Genomic DNA, 8331 nt, shown 5'->3' with positions numbered 1-8331 from the left:
CCATCAAATCTTTTTCTCAGAGAGATCTTGAGGGCAGCTTGAGCCATCTGGATGAAGTGTCTTTCTTCCATAGGGATTCGACACTTCGTTTTGAGTTTCTTGAACCTGGTTATGAAGTCTTGAGCAGGTTCATCTTCACTCTGTTTGAGGGCAACAAGGTCACTGAAGGTGACTTCCTGAATCTGTAATAATAGTCGTGGAAAACACTTTCCATCTGCTCCTGGTTTGAACAGAATTAGCTGGCAGGTTGGTGTATCAAGTAAAAGCATGTCTAGAGAGAGAATTCCCGAAAAGCCTCAACTTTAAAAAAGAATTGTTCTCTATAGCTATGCACTGGACAAAGAACCTGACTATATGCTCAACTGATGAAGCATGGGGATCCTCTCCGTTGAATAAGATGAAGTTTGGCACCTTAAAACCCGAGGATAGAGGTATTTGATCGATATAAGCCGGATATGGCTTCCTATAGGTGGGCCTCTCTCCTCTTCTGGCTTCAGGCTCCATCATCTTTCTGATCATCCTTTGTAATGCCCCACGTCATTGAGCATTGACAGGGTGGTGATTTCGCCTTATTTTGGTGGGCGTGATCAATCCTGGGCTCCGCTCTGTATGGCACAGGAGAACTTCCTCCTATGTTCTTCTGTTCTTCCAGTCCGGATTATTCCTCAAGTTTGCCCCAACTGTTTGTCATTGTTGGCAAAAGGTTATTACCCCTTCCGCCTCTTACGCCTTTTGTAGGTGGAGGGAATTGATTGGGATCCATCCTTCAGGTCTATAAGTCAACACTGCTGGTGGCTCGGTAGAAGTGCCAAAGGTTGATCCTGTGGAATAGGATGAGGTTCGGCTGGTTATGCTACATCTGAATTGGTTCAGGGCCTTATGGCGAGCTGGGGCCTCACGTTCTTGGAAGGAAGGGCTCCTCCCCTCTGTCTCGCCTGAATCTCTCCATGCCCAGTATTCCAGCAATCTATGCAATAAGAGGGTTTTCCTGGTATGACCATGCTAATCCTAGTGGAGGGCCATAGGGAAGGTCTAGCTATTGGACAACAGTATCCGGATTTGGGATCCTGGCCATGGCAACCTTTTGATCCTTCCTGAACGCCTCTTAACATGCCATTGCATCATGGCTGTCATGTTGTTCGAGTATCTTGGCTTCTCGTGTTTGTAACCTCTGTCCGAGCACGAATCCTGTATTTGATTCATCCTTTTGAACCGGTCTGGAGCGTCGCTTCTGTCTTGCCGTGGGCTGTTGCTGGCATCACTTTCTTGACTCGGACCTTCCCGAGAGCTACGGTTTATCTCCATAGCGCGGTGCGGGTTACAGCTAGAGCTTCCAATATTCATAAACTTGAAAAGAATTCTGTTAGAGTATGCATACTGAGAAGTCCCACTAGGCGTGCCAAATTGCTCACCCCGTTTTGTGATTTCTCCTGAGATGGAAGGGCAAAGTTCCCCATTGCCTTGAAAACCATTGAGTGGTCAACAAGTCAGCTTTCTTTGGTGTATGAGCGTGCCACTGCTAGCAATGAAGATCCTAGCAGACTTATTCTAGAATAGATAACTTGCGCCTCAAGTCACTGATTTCTACAAATGATTGTGAATTTGGGTGAGAAATATCTCCCAAGTAAGTTCTTTTCCTGCCTCAGACTGGTGAGGACTTTAACAATTTATCTCAGAAAAGAGGTTGTTCGGCGAATGGTTGATGGAATTTAAGCTGTTTTAGGCAGAATTGCCTTTTACAAAACTATAAAAATAAATACCCACGCTAGAAAGATAAAAAGACAGCAGGAACTCCATTTACTGGATGGGAGGCTCGATCCAGTTAGGTGGAAATATCTGGGGATGAATCATAACAACTTCAATTGCTAAGTTTCATTGTAAATCTATACCAAAGGTCAATTTTGGCAGAGCTTTAATATACTTCAAGCTTTTATGAGGCTTTTGAGTGGGCGAGCTGACTTCTTAAGCTGAGAGGCGAAATGGTGTTCTTGAGGACTTCAGTGGGCTAGAGACTGCACTGTGAAATTTGTTGAGGTTTTCATATTTGGGAAAAGCTCAAGCTCTACCTGTCTTGGTTTTTTGCTGAACCAAATTTGTAATGAGAGAAATCTCATTTTAAATGACTTATTTTCTAAGTCTGAACCTTGGGAATTCTGATCTAAAGCTGGTTTCACTTGGAATTCAAGTGAGCTTCTGGTTGATTTTGAGTTGTTTGTTTGGTTGATGAATTGATCGTTTTTGTTGTGTGTCTTTCAACCTGTTCACCCTCTCTTCTATTTATAGAAAAATGTTTTCTGGAGTAGGGTAATTTTTAATAATGGGCTGCAATTTCTTTAAGAAAGATCTTTTTAATTTTCAAACACAAGAAAAAGGAATTTTATCTAATTTTTTGGCAGTCGAGCTCTCAATAGTCACTTCTCTGTCTTTGAAAGAGAACCTAACTCCTTTCTAATCCAACTGCCCTTGTGAGATCTCAAACCGTGATGGTTAGCTTGATTTCCTGTTTGAACAACTCTCTGCCCTTCTGCTTATCTTCTTCTTTAAATAACAAGGCCTTTTTATCTCTTGGGACAATCACCCTATTTGGAATAGAGAAAATATCTCTGAATATATATATATATATATGTAAGAGAGGATTTTGATCTTCTGATGGCAGAAATTGAGAAGTCCTTTTGCCACACTGTCAACTCAGTTGAGTTTGTTGACTTTTCCATTTTGGTAGTCACGTGGGTTACGCAGGTCTCTTCCTTTTTTTTTTTTCAATCATGCTAGACCCATTCTGATTTGTCTGGAGCACAAAGATAACTGCTTTTCTTTTGGGGGCCCAAGTTTGCTTGCCACATTTTGATGAGTCTTGGGGTGGGCTTCTTTGGATTTTGGCTTTTGCCTTCCATTTTGCAAAAGCCAAACTGCTTGAGTCCTGTAGCTTTTATTCTGGGCTTACTCCGTGTTGGGCTGGGCGCGTTTAATTTAGGCCTAAACAAAAACACATGTATTAAACAAGAAGAATCCACACTTACGTGTATTGTACGTTTTCCTTGTGTATGGAAAATGGAAGTATTGTTCAAAAATACATATGTATTTGTATAACACAATTATTAAACGACAATATATTATACTATTTATTATTAAAATTAAAAATAAAAACAAAATAGGCCCCAAGTGAAATTAATTAAACTACTCTGAATTAATTAATTATATTTAAAAAAAGCTATTAATTCGAAACTAAATACCTTGTGTGGGCTAACTTCCAATTACCTAGCATGGCCCAACTCCCAAGTACCCAATGTATTTTTATCGTATAGCCTAGCGGCTATACTATTTTTCAAATAAATTTTAAAGCTGCCTAGTATAGCCGGTCGGCTATACCCTTGAAATTTATTATCTTTGATTGGTATAGCCGCGCGGCGATACTATTTTTTAAAAGAAAATTAGCAACAAAGAGTGCTGTTTCGGAAAAAGAAGACAAAATTTCAAAAAATATAGTATAAACGCGCCGCGATACTCTTGAAATATATTTTTTTCAACAATATAGCCGTCGGATATACTATTTATTAAAGAAAATCTTACAAAAACCCCTGCAAGAGTGGGTATGAATCAATTTCATCTTTTTCCTTAGGCTAACTTACCTTACTACCAAGCATATGAATGAACATAAAGTTCGGCCACTATATAATGTTTCAATATATATTATTTTTATTCAATAATATGTAAAATTGTGTTTGTAATGCGTGAATGTTGTGGACAATTGTGTAAAACACGTGTATTTAACATGAAAAAACACGATTATTGTGTACGGAAAATGGAAGTATTGTTGAAAAATACGTGTGTATGTGTATAACACGATTATCAAACGACAATATATTACACTATTTATTATTTAAAATAAAAATAAAAACAAAATAGGCCCCCAGTGAAATTAATTAAACTAATCTGAATGAATTAATTATACATATATACATAAATATAAAAAAACTATTAATTCGAAACAAAATAATTAATTTAAATCTTAAATGCCCAAGTGCCCCAAGGACAAAGGCCATCTTCTTTATAATTAAACATTAAATATTATATATTCAATGCCCAAGTTCAATTTGAAGCCCAATTGGCTTCTACTTGGCCCAACTCCCAATTACCTTGTGTGGGCCAACTTCCAATTATCTAGCATGGCCCAACTCCTAAGTACCCAATGTATTTTAATCGTATAGCCGTGCGGCTATACTATTTTGAAAGAAATTTTAAAACTGCCCCATATAGCCGACCGGCTATACCCTTGAAATTTATTATCTATGAATGGTATAGCCTCGCGGATATACTATTTTTAAAAAGAAAATTAGCAACAAAGAGTGCTTCTTCGGAAAAAGAAGACAAAAGGTCAACAAAAATCCGTATAGCCGCGCGGCTATGCTCTTGAAATATTTTTTTTCACCGTGCGGCTATACTATTTATTAAGTAAAACCTTTAAAAAACCCCACAAGAGAGGGTATGAATCAATTTCTTCTTTTTCCTTAGGCTAACTTACCTTACTACCAAGAATATGAATGATCAGAAAGTTCGGCCACTATATAATGTTTCAATATATATTATTTTTATTCAATAATATGTAAAATTGTGTGTGTAATGCTTGAATTTTGTGGACAATTGTGTAAAAACACGTGTATTTAACATGAAAAAACACGATTATTGTGTACGGAAAATGGAAGCATTGTTAAAAAATACGTATGTATGTGTATACCATGATTATGAAACGACAATGTATTATACTATTTATTATATAAAATAAAAATAAAAACAAAATAGGCCCCCAGTGAAATTAATTAAACTAATCTGAATTAATTAATTATACATATATATATATATATAAATATAAAAAAACTATTAATTTGAAACAAAATAATTAATTTAAATCTTAAATGCCCAAGTGCCCCAAGGCCCAAGGCCTTCTTTTTGATAATTAAATATTAAATATTATATATTCAATGCCCAAGTTCAATTTGAAGCCCAATTAGCTTCTACTTGGCCCAACTCCCAATTACCTTGTGTGGGCCAACTTCCAATTATCTGCTTCTGGATTATGTACTACTCTTTCAACCTTACTGATATGATCCGAAATTTGAACCAATGTCAATTATTTTAGGAAGCTCTGGTCAAGGATTCATATGTATATGTTAATGGTATCCGACAGAGTCCTGATGGATGAATATTGAATGCATAAAGATTTATCAAGTTTCAAGCAAGAAAAACCAAACCAATCAATCTATTGCTTAACAAACCAGAAATAAATAGTTAGAATTTGAGATTGGGGCCTAAAAACCGAACCTTGTTATTGGCAAGACCATAGAAACTCCATGATAGCATAGCTTCATCATTTCCTTCCACCGAAGATAGACACCATGTCAGCAAATTTTGAATTTTTTTTTTTCTGGTGGGCCATGCCGTCAATATAAATAGAGAAGAGAATAAGGCGGAGTTGGCAGAGGGAGGAATTGATGTTGTTGTCATTGGTGTGGTGAGGTGAACATGTCGTTTGGGAGAGAGCCTAGAGAGAAGAGAATAAGGCAAGAAACAGGGAGAGGAATGGAATTAGATGAATTAAGAGTCTCATGATCTCTTCTTTTATGGACCTAACTTGTGCTTGCTTCGGCTTCCCAATCTCAATCTCAAGCTCAAATTTGCAGCTAAACTTTTTCAATTTCAGGTTTTAGACTAGGATTTTTAATAAATAGTATAGCCGAGCGGCTATACGCTTCTGGAGTTGTGTTTTTATAAATATTTTTAATAAATAGTATAGCTGAGCGGCTATACTCTTTACATAAGACACTTTAGTAGATTTTTACATAGTGCATCTAATCCTTTAAGGCAATCTCCAGCCATGGGCTATATCCCAAATATAGTCCTAAAATAATGCTAAGAATGGGTTTATCATTAAATTAAACAATCTATAGTTGTGGAATATATAAGTGTTGTACCATAGGTTTTCTCAAAATAATAAAATATGAAGGACTCTAAAATATAGCCCTGCATGGTTGGAGATGAAAATATTTAGCCCTGTACTATTCTTTAAAAAATTAATATTTTGGAGGGCTAAATTTTTAGCATTGGACTACATTTAGCCCTATGACCGGAGATGGCCTAACCCAACTACCAAGACTACAACCAAATATTTACATGGAGAACGCATGCGTATCTAACATAGTCCCTGAATATGGGCTATGTTTCTTCGACCACCACAACTACAACCATACACACAGAACATAGATTGCTTCCAAAAATAAAAAACAAAGAAAATTTGAAAGCATAAGCAAAAGCATGCCATGTCCTAAAATCCTATGTGCCGTATCAAATACAAAATGCTTCTCTACATGTCTTTAACAGATGAATGCATCTCTCCTTCAATAACACAGACAATCTCATTGTTCCAATCAGGTAGGTCCTAAAATGAAGGAGCTAAAAGAAAGCTAATATGTTTGACAGCAGTAGTGGGAAATCACTTCAAAAGCCTCAAGACATGGATTCATACCATTAGCATCTTACCAGCTCTTAATTCATTGATATAGTGAACTGGAAAATAATCAATTAAAAATTGATACGTAAGTACTTACAAATTGATACCATTAGCATCTTACAAATTGATAAAATTTCAAATCTAACATAAGAAATTAAAGCAAGGTTTGAGTGAAGCATCATAAAACATCATACATCTTTGGAGACAAACAGCTCAATCAACCCTCTGCACTTGGAACCAAAACTCTGGTCCCATCTCTTTCCTGCAAAATGTAAGTAGAAATATATAGTTACATTTAATTATATGTTCAGAAAAGGACTTTCTTTTGGAACTAGCTTGGAAAAATGGGAACTTGAGCTCACTGCCATGGCACTTGAATCTCTGTTAGAAGATGAGTTCAACCAAATGGGCTGGTTTGATATTAATGGATGTGCATAAATCCTGCTCATGAGCACCCATGGTTAATGATATAAAAACACTAATTAATTTCTTTTGTCAAGATATGTATGGTAGTTGGTAATTATGATTGAATGAGTAAACAAAAATGCGAAAATGAAAAGGATATATAGGTACCCAGAGTCTAAGGACAGAGAAGAAGGAAGCTGGGCAAGAAGATCACAGGAATTTGTTCTTCAGCGCTGCATTGTATCTCTGCATGGAAGGACTGGATAAACTGGAAAAATAAGTTCATTTCCTCCATTAGTCTGAGTGTTCTCATCAGCCCCAGAAAAACAACAATCCATCAACTCAATAAACCTAAACAATAATAAAATAAAATAAAAATTAGTCACAAAAAGAAACATGAATTAGAAAATACTATCAAGTAAATGAGCCAAGTTTCGACCCCGCATTCATAACATTGTAGCAAATTCACAATCAGACCATTCAAACCAACAGGAAGAGAAACAAAACAGAATATAATTCCAATTATGGTAGCAAAACTCACAAGACAGGAAATAATCCCCAAGTCAGCAAATTTTGTATTTAGGGTTCCCATGACTTGTGCTTGCTTCGGCTTCCAAATCTCAATCTCAAGCTCAAATTTGCAGGTAAACTTTTTCAATTTGGGGTTTCAAACTTCCAGTCAATTTCAAAAAATGGGGCTAGGCGGACGGCTAGGCGGCTAGGTGGGCGCTAGGCGGCTAGGCGGGCGCTAAGGCGAATGGGCGGGGCCTCCTAGGCGGGTTGGGTCATTTTTCGGTGCCGAACAAGGAGGACGAAACAGCAGAAACTTGACTGCGTCTGCAAGCTCCGTCCTATGCGAGTGCAAGCTTCGTGTTTGTTTCAAATGTATTCAAAGAGTATAGCGGAACGACGATACCCTTAAAATATTCGAATATATTAATATTTAAAGAGTATAGCCGGACGGCTATACGTTTAAAATATCAAAAAATAGGACGCCTAGGCGGGCTAGGCGGGTCCTTATTATTTTATTTTATAAATAGTATAGCCGGTCGGCTATACTCCTGAAATTAACCCTTCAGGTCAATATGTCAATATTGATGTCTCCAATATGTCAATATGAAATAGAAATAACAATCGCTACTTGACAAAGATCTATTTCCAGATCAGAAAGAAAAATTTCCTTGAGGCCATTGACAAGTGAGAACATCAATTTTTTTTTAAGCTTCTTATAATCCAAACATAAACAATCTCTAAAAAAATTCCATCTTCTGCATGATTTTGGTTCATTCTTGATAGTAATTGTCGCACCAAGGCACTAGATATCCTCATGAAGGATCTCAAAATTTTTGCCAAAGGTAATGAGGAGCTGTTCAAAGAAATGCAGCACATGTGTATGGGTTCAATCCAACAGGGATCATAAG

At 36.9% G+C, this 8331-nt stretch overlaps 1 long non-coding RNA gene across 1 annotated transcript; it reads right to left on the bottom strand.

Moving 5' to 3' along the window:
* Nucleotides 1–6639: 6639 nt before the first annotated feature.
* LOC148919463 (uncharacterized) lies at nucleotides 6640–7580 on the bottom strand. Its single transcript, XR_016123654.1, has 4 exons — nucleotides 7452–7580; nucleotides 7079–7261; nucleotides 6868–6946; nucleotides 6640–6767 (listed from the first exon to the last, which is right to left on the bottom strand). It is a non-coding gene; the product is annotated as an uncharacterized LOC148919463 (long non-coding RNA).
* Between the last annotated feature and the right edge of the window lie 751 nt (nucleotides 7581–8331).

The sequence above is a fragment of the Prunus mume genome, linkage group LG2, assembly GCF_029339155.1.
Source record: "Prunus mume cultivar Tortuosa linkage group LG2, ASM2933915v1, whole genome shotgun sequence".
Taxonomy (NCBI): Eukaryota; Viridiplantae; Streptophyta; class Magnoliopsida; order Rosales; family Rosaceae; genus Prunus; species Prunus mume.
The sequence above is the reverse complement of the archived record's forward strand: the minus strand, read 5'-3'. Positions and strand labels throughout refer to the sequence as shown.